Here is a 15359-nt window from a genome sequence, read left to right as displayed (position 1 = left end):
TTTTAGAATGTCCAAGAGCAAGCAAACTATTCCTCCAGGAGAGGGCGCCAACAGACTACTAAAGAGATCATCATTACTCAAAGAAAACCCCAAAAACCAATGCATGATAGGAATAAACAGGTAACTTTCTTTGGAGTGGAAGCGGAGAGATCGCACCAGATGCCAATTCTAGATGTTATCACACCTGTGGTCACTGCAGCAGCAGGTGAATCCACTTTGTCCAAAAGGGATCTATTCCATTCAATTGCAAATGATCTAGATAAGACAGAGAACTGCAGCACGGGGACATAGCCGAGTTGGTCAGGTTGAGTGGTGATGAGTTTGCTATTTGGATGAATAAAGAAAGTCAAAAGTGTGAAAGATAAAAAACAAAAGGAGGAAGTGTGAAAAGTGAATGGGCCAAATTGAGGTGCATATGAAGACGTATGCTTTCTTCCAATTCATTAAATCGGGCTAATATGAATCAGGTGAATTGAGTTCTGCTTTTGGAAACTGGGTTAAGAAGGGGTGCACCGTTCCTGGAGGTACTGCAATACCAGGTCAATGCGTGGAGTGGACAGAGCAAGCTCTTTTTCCATCTCCCTGTTCTAAAAATCCATTTAATATATGGTCCCCAGATAGGGGACGTATCAGATATTAAACTGATAAGAACAGATACTACACTTGATCTTAGCCAAAAGGCCGAGAAGCGATAACCAGAATTGGTTTGGGCCTCGAGTGGCACCCTGGCCTATGCCGGACACATCTTAGGGAGAGAGAGCGAGAGGGAGACAAACCCACGCCTACACAAGACATTTTGTCACCCAAGCCAACCCTTGAAAAGGCTGCTTTGCAGAGCCAAAACAAGAAGAATGGTGCGTTTTGCAGCCGCCGCCCACTGCAATGAATCTGAATAACTCCTCCTTTAGGGCGCAAGCAACTCCCCTCCCCCTTGCAGTCTTTCCAATTCACGATACAAAAAGACGGACAGGACAGGTTGCCTGACTTTCCGTCACTGCCACCCTTTGCCATCCTTACCCGTAGAAAGCCCTTTCATCATCCCCAAACCCTAATCTTTTCCCTTTCCTTCCCAGCCCCCAAACCCTGCCCTCTGTACCTTTCTCACCACCCGCTTCCCTTCTCCTGTCATCCCCCTACCACCCGGGAAAAAAAGAGATTGCCCCCTCCTTCCACTAGCCCACCCTCCCACCCAAAGAACAACTTCTTCTGCGCAGCTTGTTTTCTAGGCAGCAGCGCTATTGTGATGTCATCGGGGGGCATTGTGACAAGCCGCCAGTGTTCCGTCTCTTCATGTTGTGCACAGTTCAAACGGAAAATACATCAACAGGCAGACTACAGAAAAGCTTACTATCAAAGGTTAGAGGGGGGCTTTCTCAGAGGGCTTTTTACAGTTTTTCTATTCCCAATTAGCCGTTTAAGTGTACTTATTGAAAGTAGTAATTCTTTCATAGGCCGCCCTTTCTTAGTATTTGACGTTCCTTATATTGCGGTATGAGGCTTCGCAGTAGGTTGCAAACATTCATCACCCATGACTGTCCCCAATTGAGCTCAGAAGCTCAATGTCTATCATGACCTCTCTTTTAGAATGTCCAAGAGCAAGCAAACTATTCCTCCAGGAGAGGGCGCCAACAGACTACTAAAGAGATCATCATTACTCAAAGAAAACCCCAAAAACCAATGCATGATAGGAATAAACAGGTAACTTTCTTTGGAGTGGAAGCGGAGAGATCGCACCAGATGCCAATTCTAGATGTTATCACACCTGTGGTCACTGCAGCAGCAGGTGAATCCACTTTGTCCAAAAGGGATCTATTCCATTCAATTGCAAATGATCTAGATAAGACAGAGAACTGCAGCACGGGGACATAGCCGAGTTGGTCAGGTTGAGTGGTGATGAGTTTGCTATTTGGATGAATAAAGAAAGTCAAAAGTGTGAAAGATAAAAAACAAAAGGAGGAAGTGTGAAAAGTGAATGGGCCAAATTGAGGTGCATATGAAGACGTATGCTTTCTTCCAATTCATTAAATCGGGCTAATATGAATCAGGTGAATTGAGTTCTGCTTTTGGAAACTGGGTTAAGAAGGGGTGCACCGTTCCTGGAGGTACTGCAATACCAGGTCAATGCGTGGAGTGGACAGAGCAAGCTCTTTTTCCATCTCCCTGTTCTAAAAATCCATTTAATATATGGTCCCCAGATAGGGGACGTATCAGATATTAAACTGATAAGAACAGATACTACACTTGATCTTAGCCAAAAGGCCGAGAAGCGATAACCAGAATTGGTTTGGGCCTCGAGTGGCACCCTGGCCTATGCCGGACACATCTTAGGGAGAGAGAGCGAGAGGGAGACAAACCCACGCCTACACAAGACATTTTGTCACCCAAGCCAACCCTTGAAAAGGCTGCTTTGCAGAGCCAAAACAAGAAGAATGGTGCGTTTTGCAGCCGCCGCCCACTGCAATGAATCTGAATAACTCCTCCTTTAGGGCGCAAGCAACTCCCCTCCCCCTTGCAGTCTTTCCAATTCACGATACAAAAAGACGGACAGGACAGGTTGCCTGACTTTCCGTCACTGCCACCCTTTGCCATCCTTACCCGTAGAAAGCCCTTTCATCATCCCCAAACCCTAATCTTTTCCCTTTCCTTCCCAGCCCCCAAACCCTGCCCTCTGTACCTTTCTCACCACCCGCTTCCCTTCTCCTGTCATCCCCCTACCACCCGGGAAAAAAAGAGATTGCCCCCTCCTTCCACTAGCCCACCCTCCCACCCAAAGAACAACTTCTTCTGCGCAGCTTGTTTTCTAGGCAGCAGCGCTATTGTGATGTCATCGGGGGGCATTGTGACAAGCCGCCAGTGTTCCGTCTCTTCATGTTGTGCACAGTTCAAACGGAAAATACATCAACAGGCAGACTACAGAAAAGCTTACTATCAAAGGTTAGAGGGGGGCTTTCTCAGAGGGCTTTTTACAGTTTTTCTATTCCCAATTAGCCGTTTAAGTGTACTTATTGAAAGTAGTAATTCTTTCATAGGCCGCCCTTTCTTAGTATTTGACGTTCCTTATATTGCGGTATGAGGCTTCGCAGTAGGTTGCAAACATTCATCACCCATGACTGTCCCCAATTGAGCTCAGAAGCTCAATGTCTATCATGACCTCTCTTTTAGAATGTCCAAGAGCAAGCAAACTATTCCTCCAGGAGAGGGCGCCAACAGACTACTAAAGAGATCATCATTACTCAAAGAAAACCCCAAAAACCAATGCATGATAGGAATAAACAGGTAACTTTCTTTGGAGTGGAAGCGGAGAGATCGCACCAGATGCCAATTCTAGATGTTATCACACCTGTGGTCACTGCAGCAGCAGGTGAATCCACTTTGTCCAAAAGGGATCTATTCCATTCAATTGCAAATGATCTAGATAAGACAGAGAACTGCAGCACGGGGACATAGCCGAGTTGGTCAGGTTGAGTGGTGATGAGTTTGCTATTTGGATGAATAAAGAAAGTCAAAAGTGTGAAAGATAAAAAACAAAAGGAGGAAGTGTGAAAAGTGAATGGGCCAAATTGAGGTGCATATGAAGACGTATGCTTTCTTCCAATTCATTAAATCGGGCTAATATGAATCAGGTGAATTGAGTTCTGCTTTTGGAAACTGGGTTAAGAAGGGGTGCACCGTTCCTGGAGGTACTGCAATACCAGGTCAATGCGTGGAGTGGACAGAGCAAGCTCTTTTTCCATCTCCCTGTTCTAAAAATCCATTTAATATATGGTCCCCAGATAGGGGACGTATCAGATATTAAACTGATAAGAACAGATACTACACTTGATCTTAGCCAAAAGGCCGAGAAGCGATAACCAGAATTGGTTTGGGCCTCGAGTGGCACCCTGGCCTATGCCGGACACATCTTAGGGAGAGAGAGCGAGAGGGAGACAAACCCACGCCTACACAAGACATTTTGTCACCCAAGCCAACCCTTGAAAAGGCTGCTTTGCAGAGCCAAAACAAGAAGAATGGTGCGTTTTGCAGCCGCCGCCCACTGCAATGAATCTGAATAACTCCTCCTTTAGGGCGCAAGCAACTCCCCTCCCCCTTGCAGTCTTTCCAATTCACGATACAAAAAGACGGACAGGACAGGTTGCCTGACTTTCCGTCACTGCCACCCTTTGCCATCCTTACCCGTAGAAAGCCCTTTCATCATCCCCAAACCCTAATCTTTTCCCTTTCCTTCCCAGCCCCCAAACCCTGCCCTCTGTACCTTTCTCACCACCCGCTTCCCTTCTCCTGTCATCCCCCTACCACCCGGGAAAAAAAGAGATTGCCCCCTCCTTCCACTAGCCCACCCTCCCACCCAAAGAACAACTTCTTCTGCGCAGCTTGTTTTCTAGGCAGCAGCGCTATTGTGATGTCATCGGGGGGCATTGTGACAAGCCGCCAGTGTTCCGTCTCTTCATGTTGTGCACAGTTCAAACGGAAAATACATCAACAGGCAGACTACAGAAAAGCTTACTATCAAAGGTTAGAGGGGGGCTTTCTCAGAGGGCTTTTTACAGTTTTTCTATTCCCAATTAGCCGTTTAAGTGTACTTATTGAAAGTAGTAATTCTTTCATAGGCCGCCCTTTCTTAGTATTTGACGTTCCTTATATTGCGGTATGAGGCTTCGCAGTAGGTTGCAAACATTCATCACCCATGACTGTCCCCAATTGAGCTCAGAAGCTCAATGTCTATCATGACCTCTCTTTTAGAATGTCCAAGAGCAAGCAAACTATTCCTCCAGGAGAGGGCGCCAACAGACTACTAAAGAGATCATCATTACTCAAAGAAAACCCCAAAAACCAATGCATGATAGGAATAAACAGGTAACTTTCTTTGGAGTGGAAGCGGAGAGATCGCACCAGATGCCAATTCTAGATGTTATCACACCTGTGGTCACTGCAGCAGCAGGTGAATCCACTTTGTCCAAAAGGGATCTATTCCATTCAATTGCAAATGATCTAGATAAGACAGAGAACTGCAGCACGGGGACATAGCCGAGTTGGTCAGGTTGAGTGGTGATGAGTTTGCTATTTGGATGAATAAAGAAAGTCAAAAGTGTGAAAGATAAAAAACAAAAGGAGGAAGTGTGAAAAGTGAATGGGCCAAATTGAGGTGCATATGAAGACGTATGCTTTCTTCCAATTCATTAAATCGGGCTAATATGAATCAGGTGAATTGAGTTCTGCTTTTGGAAACTGGGTTAAGAAGGGGTGCACCGTTCCTGGAGGTACTGCAATACCAGGTCAATGCGTGGAGTGGACAGAGCAAGCTCTTTTTCCATCTCCCTGTTCTAAAAATCCATTTAATATATGGTCCCCAGATAGGGGACGTATCAGATATTAAACTGATAAGAACAGATACTACACTTGATCTTAGCCAAAAGGCCGAGAAGCGATAACCAGAATTGGTTTGGGCCTCGAGTGGCACCCTGGCCTATGCCGGACACATCTTAGGGAGAGAGAGCGAGAGGGAGACAAACCCACGCCTACACAAGACATTTTGTCACCCAAGCCAACCCTTGAAAAGGCTGCTTTGCAGAGCCAAAACAAGAAGAATGGTGCGTTTTGCAGCCGCCGCCCACTGCAATGAATCTGAATAACTCCTCCTTTAGGGCGCAAGCAACTCCCCTCCCCCTTGCAGTCTTTCCAATTCACGATACAAAAAGACGGACAGGACAGGTTGCCTGACTTTCCGTCACTGCCACCCTTTGCCATCCTTACCCGTAGAAAGCCCTTTCATCATCCCCAAACCCTAATCTTTTCCCTTTCCTTCCCAGCCCCCAAACCCTGCCCTCTGTACCTTTCTCACCACCCGCTTCCCTTCTCCTGTCATCCCCCTACCACCCGGGAAAAAAAGAGATTGCCCCCTCCTTCCACTAGCCCACCCTCCCACCCAAAGAACAACTTCTTCTGCGCAGCTTGTTTTCTAGGCAGCAGCGCTATTGTGATGTCATCGGGGGGCATTGTGACAAGCCGCCAGTGTTCCGTCTCTTCATGTTGTGCACAGTTCAAACGGAAAATACATCAACAGGCAGACTACAGAAAAGCTTACTATCAAAGGTTAGAGGGGGGCTTTCTCAGAGGGCTTTTTACAGTTTTTCTATTCCCAATTAGCCGTTTAAGTGTACTTATTGAAAGTAGTAATTCTTTCATAGGCCGCCCTTTCTTAGTATTTGACGTTCCTTATATTGCGGTATGAGGCTTCGCAGTAGGTTGCAAACATTCATCACCCATGACTGTCCCCAATTGAGCTCAGAAGCTCAATGTCTATCATGACCTCTCTTTTAGAATGTCCAAGAGCAAGCAAACTATTCCTCCAGGAGAGGGCGCCAACAGACTACTAAAGAGATCATCATTACTCAAAGAAAACCCCAAAAACCAATGCATGATAGGAATAAACAGGTAACTTTCTTTGGAGTGGAAGCGGAGAGATCGCACCAGATGCCAATTCTAGATGTTATCACACCTGTGGTCACTGCAGCAGCAGGTGAATCCACTTTGTCCAAAAGGGATCTATTCCATTCAATTGCAAATGATCTAGATAAGACAGAGAACTGCAGCACGGGGACATAGCCGAGTTGGTCAGGTTGAGTGGTGATGAGTTTGCTATTTGGATGAATAAAGAAAGTCAAAAGTGTGAAAGATAAAAAACAAAAGGAGGAAGTGTGAAAAGTGAATGGGCCAAATTGAGGTGCATATGAAGACGTATGCTTTCTTCCAATTCATTAAATCGGGCTAATATGAATCAGGTGAATTGAGTTCTGCTTTTGGAAACTGGGTTAAGAAGGGGTGCACCGTTCCTGGAGGTACTGCAATACCAGGTCAATGCGTGGAGTGGACAGAGCAAGCTCTTTTTCCATCTCCCTGTTCTAAAAATCCATTTAATATATGGTCCCCAGATAGGGGACGTATCAGATATTAAACTGATAAGAACAGATACTACACTTGATCTTAGCCAAAAGGCCGAGAAGCGATAACCAGAATTGGTTTGGGCCTCGAGTGGCACCCTGGCCTATGCCGGACACATCTTAGGGAGAGAGAGCGAGAGGGAGACAAACCCACGCCTACACAAGACATTTTGTCACCCAAGCCAACCCTTGAAAAGGCTGCTTTGCAGAGCCAAAACAAGAAGAATGGTGCGTTTTGCAGCCGCCGCCCACTGCAATGAATCTGAATAACTCCTCCTTTAGGGCGCAAGCAACTCCCCTCCCCCTTGCAGTCTTTCCAATTCACGATACAAAAAGACGGACAGGACAGGTTGCCTGACTTTCCGTCACTGCCACCCTTTGCCATCCTTACCCGTAGAAAGCCCTTTCATCATCCCCAAACCCTAATCTTTTCCCTTTCCTTCCCAGCCCCCAAACCCTGCCCTCTGTACCTTTCTCACCACCCGCTTCCCTTCTCCTGTCATCCCCCTACCACCCGGGAAAAAAAGAGATTGCCCCCTCCTTCCACTAGCCCACCCTCCCACCCAAAGAACAACTTCTTCTGCGCAGCTTGTTTTCTAGGCAGCAGCGCTATTGTGATGTCATCGGGGGGCATTGTGACAAGCCGCCAGTGTTCCGTCTCTTCATGTTGTGCACAGTTCAAACGGAAAATACATCAACAGGCAGACTACAGAAAAGCTTACTATCAAAGGTTAGAGGGGGGCTTTCTCAGAGGGCTTTTTACAGTTTTTCTATTCCCAATTAGCCGTTTAAGTGTACTTATTGAAAGTAGTAATTCTTTCATAGGCCGCCCTTTCTTAGTATTTGACGTTCCTTATATTGCGGTATGAGGCTTCGCAGTAGGTTGCAAACATTCATCACCCATGACTGTCCCCAATTGAGCTCAGAAGCTCAATGTCTATCATGACCTCTCTTTTAGAATGTCCAAGAGCAAGCAAACTATTCCTCCAGGAGAGGGCGCCAACAGACTACTAAAGAGATCATCATTACTCAAAGAAAACCCCAAAAACCAATGCATGATAGGAATAAACAGGTAACTTTCTTTGGAGTGGAAGCGGAGAGATCGCACCAGATGCCAATTCTAGATGTTATCACACCTGTGGTCACTGCAGCAGCAGGTGAATCCACTTTGTCCAAAAGGGATCTATTCCATTCAATTGCAAATGATCTAGATAAGACAGAGAACTGCAGCACGGGGACATAGCCGAGTTGGTCAGGTTGAGTGGTGATGAGTTTGCTATTTGGATGAATAAAGAAAGTCAAAAGTGTGAAAGATAAAAAACAAAAGGAGGAAGTGTGAAAAGTGAATGGGCCAAATTGAGGTGCATATGAAGACGTATGCTTTCTTCCAATTCATTAAATCGGGCTAATATGAATCAGGTGAATTGAGTTCTGCTTTTGGAAACTGGGTTAAGAAGGGGTGCACCGTTCCTGGAGGTACTGCAATACCAGGTCAATGCGTGGAGTGGACAGAGCAAGCTCTTTTTCCATCTCCCTGTTCTAAAAATCCATTTAATATATGGTCCCCAGATAGGGGACGTATCAGATATTAAACTGATAAGAACAGATACTACACTTGATCTTAGCCAAAAGGCCGAGAAGCGATAACCAGAATTGGTTTGGGCCTCGAGTGGCACCCTGGCCTATGCCGGACACATCTTAGGGAGAGAGAGCGAGAGGGAGACAAACCCACGCCTACACAAGACATTTTGTCACCCAAGCCAACCCTTGAAAAGGCTGCTTTGCAGAGCCAAAACAAGAAGAATGGTGCGTTTTGCAGCCGCCGCCCACTGCAATGAATCTGAATAACTCCTCCTTTAGGGCGCAAGCAACTCCCCTCCCCCTTGCAGTCTTTCCAATTCACGATACAAAAAGACGGACAGGACAGGTTGCCTGACTTTCCGTCACTGCCACCCTTTGCCATCCTTACCCGTAGAAAGCCCTTTCATCATCCCCAAACCCTAATCTTTTCCCTTTCCTTCCCAGCCCCCAAACCCTGCCCTCTGTACCTTTCTCACCACCCGCTTCCCTTCTCCTGTCATCCCCCTACCACCCGGGAAAAAAAGAGATTGCCCCCTCCTTCCACTAGCCCACCCTCCCACCCAAAGAACAACTTCTTCTGCGCAGCTTGTTTTCTAGGCAGCAGCGCTATTGTGATGTCATCGGGGGGCATTGTGACAAGCCGCCAGTGTTCCGTCTCTTCATGTTGTGCACAGTTCAAACGGAAAATACATCAACAGGCAGACTACAGAAAAGCTTACTATCAAAGGTTAGAGGGGGGCTTTCTCAGAGGGCTTTTTACAGTTTTTCTATTCCCAATTAGCCGTTTAAGTGTACTTATTGAAAGTAGTAATTCTTTCATAGGCCGCCCTTTCTTAGTATTTGACGTTCCTTATATTGCGGTATGAGGCTTCGCAGTAGGTTGCAAACATTCATCACCCATGACTGTCCCCAATTGAGCTCAGAAGCTCAATGTCTATCATGACCTCTCTTTTAGAATGTCCAAGAGCAAGCAAACTATTCCTCCAGGAGAGGGCGCCAACAGACTACTAAAGAGATCATCATTACTCAAAGAAAACCCCAAAAACCAATGCATGATAGGAATAAACAGGTAACTTTCTTTGGAGTGGAAGCGGAGAGATCGCACCAGATGCCAATTCTAGATGTTATCACACCTGTGGTCACTGCAGCAGCAGGTGAATCCTCTTTGTCCAAAAGGGATCTATTCCATTCAATTGCAAATGATCTAGATAAGACAGAGAACTGCAGCACGGGGACATAGCCGAGTTGGTCAGGTTGAGTGGTGATGAGTTTGCTATTTGGATGAATAAAGAAAGTCAAAAGTGTGAAAGATAAAAAACAAAAGGAGGAAGTGTGAAAAGTGAATGGGCCAAATTGAGGTGCATATGAAGACGTATGCTTTCTTCCAATTCATTAAATCGGGCTAATATGAATCAGGTGAATTGAGTTCTGCTTTTGGAAACTGGGTTAAGAAGGGGTGCACCGTTCCTGGAGGTACTGCAATACCAGGTCAATGCGTGGAGTGGACAGAGCAAGCTCTTTTTCCATCTCCCTGTTCTAAAAATCCATTTAATATATGGTCCCCAGATAGGGGACGTATCAGATATTAAACTGATAAGAACAGATACTACACTTGATCTTAGCCAAAAGGCCGAGAAGCGATAACCAGAATTGGTTTGGGCCTCGAGTGGCACCCTGGCCTATGCCGGACACATCTTAGGGAGAGAGAGCGAGAGGGAGACAAACCCACGCCTACACAAGACATTTTGTCACCCAAGCCAACCCTTGAAAAGGCTGCTTTGCAGAGCCAAAACAAGAAGAATGGTGCGTTTTGCAGCCGCCGCCCACTGCAATGAATCTGAATAACTCCTCCTTTAGGGCGCAAGCAACTCCCCTCCCCCTTGCAGTCTTTCCAATTCACGATACAAAAAGACGGACAGGACAGGTTGCCTGACTTTCCGTCACTGCCACCCTTTGCCATCCTTACCCGTAGAAAGCCCTTTCATCATCCCCAAACCCTAATCTTTTCCCTTTCCTTCCCAGCCCCCAAACCCTGCCCTCTGTACCTTTCTCACCACCCGCTTCCCTTCTCCTGTCATCCCCCTACCACCCGGGAAAAAAAGAGATTGCCCCCTCCTTCCACTAGCCCACCCTCCCACCCAAAGAACAACTTCTTCTGCGCAGCTTGTTTTCTAGGCAGCAGCGCTATTGTGATGTCATCGGGGGGCATTGTGACAAGCCGCCAGTGTTCCGTCTCTTCATGTTGTGCACAGTTCAAACGGAAAATACATCAACAGGCAGACTACAGAAAAGCTTACTATCAAAGGTTAGAGGGGGGCTTTCTCAGAGGGCTTTTTACAGTTTTTCTATTCCCAATTAGCCGTTTAAGTGTACTTATTGAAAGTAGTAATTCTTTCATAGGCCGCCCTTTCTTAGTATTTGACGTTCCTTATATTGCGGTATGAGGCTTCGCAGTAGGTTGCAAACATTCATCACCCATGACTGTCCCCAATTGAGCTCAGAAGCTCAATGTCTATCATGACCTCTCTTTTAGAATGTCCAAGAGCAAGCAAACTATTCCTCCAGGAGAGGGCGCCAACAGACTACTAAAGAGATCATCATTACTCAAAGAAAACCCCAAAAACCAATGCATGATAGGAATAAACAGGTAACTTTCTTTGGAGTGGAAGCGGAGAGATCGCACCAGATGCCAATTCTAGATGTTATCACACCTGTGGTCACTGCAGCAGCAGGTGAATCCACTTTGTCCAAAAGGGATCTATTCCATTCAATTGCAAATGATCTAGATAAGACAGAGAACTGCAGCACGGGGACATAGCCGAGTTGGTCAGGTTGAGTGGTGATGAGTTTGCTATTTGGATGAATAAAGAAAGTCAAAAGTGTGAAAGATAAAAAACAAAAGGAGGAAGTGTGAAAAGTGAATGGGCCAAATTGAGGTGCATATGAAGACGTATGCTTTCTTCCAATTCATTAAATCGGGCTAATATGAATCAGGTGAATTGAGTTCTGCTTTTGGAAACTGGGTTAAGAAGGGGTGCACCGTTCCTGGAGGTACTGCAATACCAGGTCAATGCGTGGAGTGGACAGAGCAAGCTCTTTTTCCATCTCCCTGTTCTAAAAATCCATTTAATATATGGTCCCCAGATAGGGGACGTATCAGATATTAAACTGATAAGAACAGATACTACACTTGATCTTAGCCAAAAGGCCGAGAAGCGATAACCAGAATTGGTTTGGGCCTCGAGTGGCACCCTGGCCTATGCCGGACACATCTTAGGGAGAGAGAGCGAGAGGGAGACAAACCCACGCCTACACAAGACATTTTGTCACCCAAGCCAACCCTTGAAAAGGCTGCTTTGCAGAGCCAAAACAAGAAGAATGGTGCGTTTTGCAGCCGCCGCCCACTGCAATGAATCTGAATAACTCCTCCTTTAGGGCGCAAGCAACTCCCCTCCCCCTTGCAGTCTTTCCAATTCACGATACAAAAAGACGGACAGGACAGGTTGCCTGACTTTCCGTCACTGCCACCCTTTGCCATCCTTACCCGTAGAAAGCCCTTTCATCATCCCCAAACCCTAATCTTTTCCCTTTCCTTCCCAGCCCCCAAACCCTGCCCTCTGTACCTTTCTCACCACCCGCTTCCCTTCTCCTGTCATCCCCCTACCACCCGGGAAAAAAAGAGATTGCCCCCTCCTTCCACTAGCCCACCCTCCCACCCAAAGAACAACTTCTTCTGCGCAGCTTGTTTTCTAGGCAGCAGCGCTATTGTGATGTCATCGGGGGGCATTGTGACAAGCCGCCAGTGTTCCGTCTCTTCATGTTGTGCACAGTTCAAACGGAAAATACATCAACAGGCAGACTACAGAAAAGCTTACTATCAAAGGTTAGAGGGGGGCTTTCTCAGAGGGCTTTTTACAGTTTTTCTATTCCCAATTAGCCGTTTAAGTGTACTTATTGAAAGTAGTAATTCTTTCATAGGCCGCCCTTTCTTAGTATTTGACGTTCCTTATATTGCGGTATGAGGCTTCGCAGTAGGTTGCAAACATTCATCACCCATGACTGTCCCCAATTGAGCTCAGAAGCTCAATGTCTATCATGACCTCTCTTTTAGAATGTCCAAGAGCAAGCAAACTATTCCTCCAGGAGAGGGCGCCAACAGACTACTAAAGAGATCATCATTACTCAAAGAAAACCCCAAAAACCAATGCATGATAGGAATAAACAGGTAACTTTCTTTGGAGTGGAAGCGGAGAGATCGCACCAGATGCCAATTCTAGATGTTATCACACCTGTGGTCACTGCAGCAGCAGGTGAATCCACTTTGTCCAAAAGGGATCTATTCCATTCAATTGCAAATGATCTAGATAAGACAGAGAACTGCAGCACGGGGACATAGCCGAGTTGGTCAGGTTGAGTGGTGATGAGTTTGCTATTTGGATGAATAAAGAAAGTCAAAAGTGTGAAAGATAAAAAACAAAAGGAGGAAGTGTGAAAAGTGAATGGGCCAAATTGAGGTGCATATGAAGACGTATGCTTTCTTCCAATTCATTAAATCGGGCTAATATGAATCAGGTGAATTGAGTTCTGCTTTTGGAAACTGGGTTAAGAAGGGGTGCACCGTTCCTGGAGGTACTGCAATACCAGGTCAATGCGTGGAGTGGACAGAGCAAGCTCTTTTTCCATCTCCCTGTTCTAAAAATCCATTTAATATATGGTCCCCAGATAGGGGACGTATCAGATATTAAACTGATAAGAACAGATACTACACTTGATCTTAGCCAAAAGGCCGAGAAGCGATAACCAGAATTGGTTTGGGCCTCGAGTGGCACCCTGGCCTATGCCGGACACATCTTAGGGAGAGAGAGCGAGAGGGAGACAAACCCACGCCTACACAAGACATTTTGTCACCCAAGCCAACCCTTGAAAAGGCTGCTTTGCAGAGCCAAAACAAGAAGAATGGTGCGTTTTGCAGCCGCCGCCCACTGCAATGAATCTGAATAACTCCTCCTTTAGGGCGCAAGCAACTCCCCTCCCCCTTGCAGTCTTTCCAATTCACGATACAAAAAGACGGACAGGACAGGTTGCCTGACTTTCCGTCACTGCCACCCTTTGCCATCCTTACCCGTAGAAAGCCCTTTCATCATCCCCAAACCCTAATCTTTTCCCTTTCCTTCCCAGCCCCCAAACCCTGCCCTCTGTACCTTTCTCACCACCCGCTTCCCTTCTCCTGTCATCCCCCTACCACCCGGGAAAAAAAGAGATTGCCCCCTCCTTCCACTAGCCCACCCTCCCACCCAAAGAACAACTTCTTCTGCGCAGCTTGTTTTCTAGGCAGCAGCGCTATTGTGATGTCATCGGGGGGCATTGTGACAAGCCGCCAGTGTTCCGTCTCTTCATGTTGTGCACAGTTCAAACGGAAAATACATCAACAGGCAGACTACAGAAAAGCTTACTATCAAAGGTTAGAGGGGGGCTTTCTCAGAGGGCTTTTTACAGTTTTTCTATTCCCAATTAGCCGTTTAAGTGTACTTATTGAAAGTAGTAATTCTTTCATAGGCCGCCCTTTCTTAGTATTTGACGTTCCTTATATTGCGGTATGAGGCTTCGCAGTAGGTTGCAAACATTCATCACCCATGACTGTCCCCAATTGAGCTCAGAAGCTCAATGTCTATCATGACCTCTCTTTTAGAATGTCCAAGAGCAAGCAAACTATTCCTCCAGGAGAGGGCGCCAACAGACTACTAAAGAGATCATCATTACTCAAAGAAAACCCCAAAAACCAATGCATGATAGGAATAAACAGGTAACTTTCTTTGGAGTGGAAGCGGAGAGATCGCACCAGATGCCAATTCTAGATGTTATCACACCTGTGGTCACTGCAGCAGCAGGTGAATCCACTTTGTCCAAAAGGGATCTATTCCATTCAATTGCAAATGATCTAGATAAGACAGAGAACTGCAGCACGGGGACATAGCCGAGTTGGTCAGGTTGCAGTGGTGATGAGTTTGCTAATTTGGATGAATAAAGAAAGTCAAAAGTGTGAAAGATAAAAAACAAAAGGAGGAAGTGTGAAAAGTGAATGGGCCAAATTGAGGTGCATATGAAGACGTATGCTTTCTTCCAATTCATTAAATCGGGCTAATATGAATCAGGGTGAATTGAGTTCTGCTTTTGGAAACTGGGTTAAGAAGGGGTGCACCGTTCCTGGAGGTACTGCAATACCAGGTCAATGCGTGGAGTGGACAGAGCAAGCTCTTTTTCCATCTCCCTGTTCTAAAAATCCATTTAATATATGGTCCCCAGATAGGGGACGTATCAGATATTAAACTGATAAGAACAGATACTACACTTGATCTTAGCCAAAAGGCCGAGAAGCGATAACCAGAATTGGTTTGGGCCTCGAGTGGCACCCTGGGCCTATGCCGGACACATCTTAGGGAGAGAGAGCGAGAGGGAGACAAACCCACGCCTACACAAGACATTTTGTCACCCAAGCCAACCCTTGAAAAGGCTGCTTTGCAGAGCCAAAACAAGAAGAATGGTGCGTTTTGCAGCCGCCGCCCACTGCAATGAATCTGAATAACTCCTCCTTTAGGGCGCAAGCAACTCCCCTCCCCCTTGCAGTCTTTCCAATTCACGATACAAAAAGACGGACAGGACAGGTTGCCTGACTTTCCGTCACTGCCACCCTTTGCCATCCTTACCCGTAGAAAGCCCTTTCATCATCCCCAAACCCTAATCTTTTCCCTTTCCTTCCCAGCCCCCAAACCCTGCCCTCTGTACCTTTCTCACCACCCGCTTCCCTTCTCCTGTCATCCCCCTACCACCCGGGAAAAAAAG

General features: G+C 46.3%; 10 non-coding genes across 10 annotated transcripts; all 10 read right to left on the bottom strand.

The window, feature by feature from the left end:
- Positions 1-502: 502 nt before the first annotated feature.
- On the bottom strand, positions 503-693 carry LOC142274155 (U2 spliceosomal RNA). Its single transcript, XR_012738502.1, has one exon. It is a non-coding gene; the product is annotated as a U2 spliceosomal RNA (small nuclear RNA).
- Positions 694-2080: 1387 nt separating this feature from the next.
- On the bottom strand, positions 2081-2271 carry LOC142274154 (U2 spliceosomal RNA). The gene has a single exon (XR_012738501.1). It is a non-coding gene; the product is annotated as a U2 spliceosomal RNA (small nuclear RNA).
- Positions 2272-3658: 1387 nt separating this feature from the next.
- On the bottom strand, positions 3659-3849 carry LOC142274152 (U2 spliceosomal RNA). The gene has a single exon (XR_012738499.1). It is a non-coding gene; the product is annotated as a U2 spliceosomal RNA (small nuclear RNA).
- Positions 3850-5236: 1387 nt separating this feature from the next.
- Positions 5237-5427, bottom strand: LOC142274151 (U2 spliceosomal RNA). Its single transcript, XR_012738498.1, has one exon. It is a non-coding gene; the product is annotated as a U2 spliceosomal RNA (small nuclear RNA).
- Positions 5428-6814: 1387 nt separating this feature from the next.
- LOC142274150 (U2 spliceosomal RNA) lies at positions 6815-7005 on the bottom strand. Its single transcript, XR_012738497.1, has one exon. It is a non-coding gene; the product is annotated as a U2 spliceosomal RNA (small nuclear RNA).
- A 1387-nt stretch (positions 7006-8392) lies between these two features.
- On the bottom strand, positions 8393-8583 carry LOC142274148 (U2 spliceosomal RNA). Its single transcript, XR_012738496.1, has one exon. It is a non-coding gene; the product is annotated as a U2 spliceosomal RNA (small nuclear RNA).
- Positions 8584-9970: 1387 nt separating this feature from the next.
- Positions 9971-10161, bottom strand: LOC142274147 (U2 spliceosomal RNA). Its single transcript, XR_012738495.1, has one exon. It is a non-coding gene; the product is annotated as a U2 spliceosomal RNA (small nuclear RNA).
- A 1387-nt stretch (positions 10162-11548) lies between these two features.
- On the bottom strand, positions 11549-11739 carry LOC142274146 (U2 spliceosomal RNA). The gene has a single exon (XR_012738494.1). It is a non-coding gene; the product is annotated as a U2 spliceosomal RNA (small nuclear RNA).
- Positions 11740-13126: 1387 nt separating this feature from the next.
- Positions 13127-13317, bottom strand: LOC142274145 (U2 spliceosomal RNA). Its single transcript, XR_012738493.1, has one exon. It is a non-coding gene; the product is annotated as a U2 spliceosomal RNA (small nuclear RNA).
- A 1390-nt stretch (positions 13318-14707) lies between these two features.
- On the bottom strand, positions 14708-14898 carry LOC142274144 (U2 spliceosomal RNA). Its single transcript, XR_012738492.1, has one exon. It is a non-coding gene; the product is annotated as a U2 spliceosomal RNA (small nuclear RNA).
- Positions 14899-15359: the final 461 nt, after the last annotated feature.

Source organism: Anomaloglossus baeobatrachus, unplaced genomic scaffold (genome assembly GCF_048569485.1).
Source record: "Anomaloglossus baeobatrachus isolate aAnoBae1 unplaced genomic scaffold, aAnoBae1.hap1 Scaffold_3701, whole genome shotgun sequence".
In the NCBI taxonomy this organism is placed as follows: Eukaryota; Metazoa; Chordata; class Amphibia; order Anura; family Aromobatidae; genus Anomaloglossus; species Anomaloglossus baeobatrachus.
This window is presented reverse-complemented; position numbering and strand designations above follow the sequence as displayed.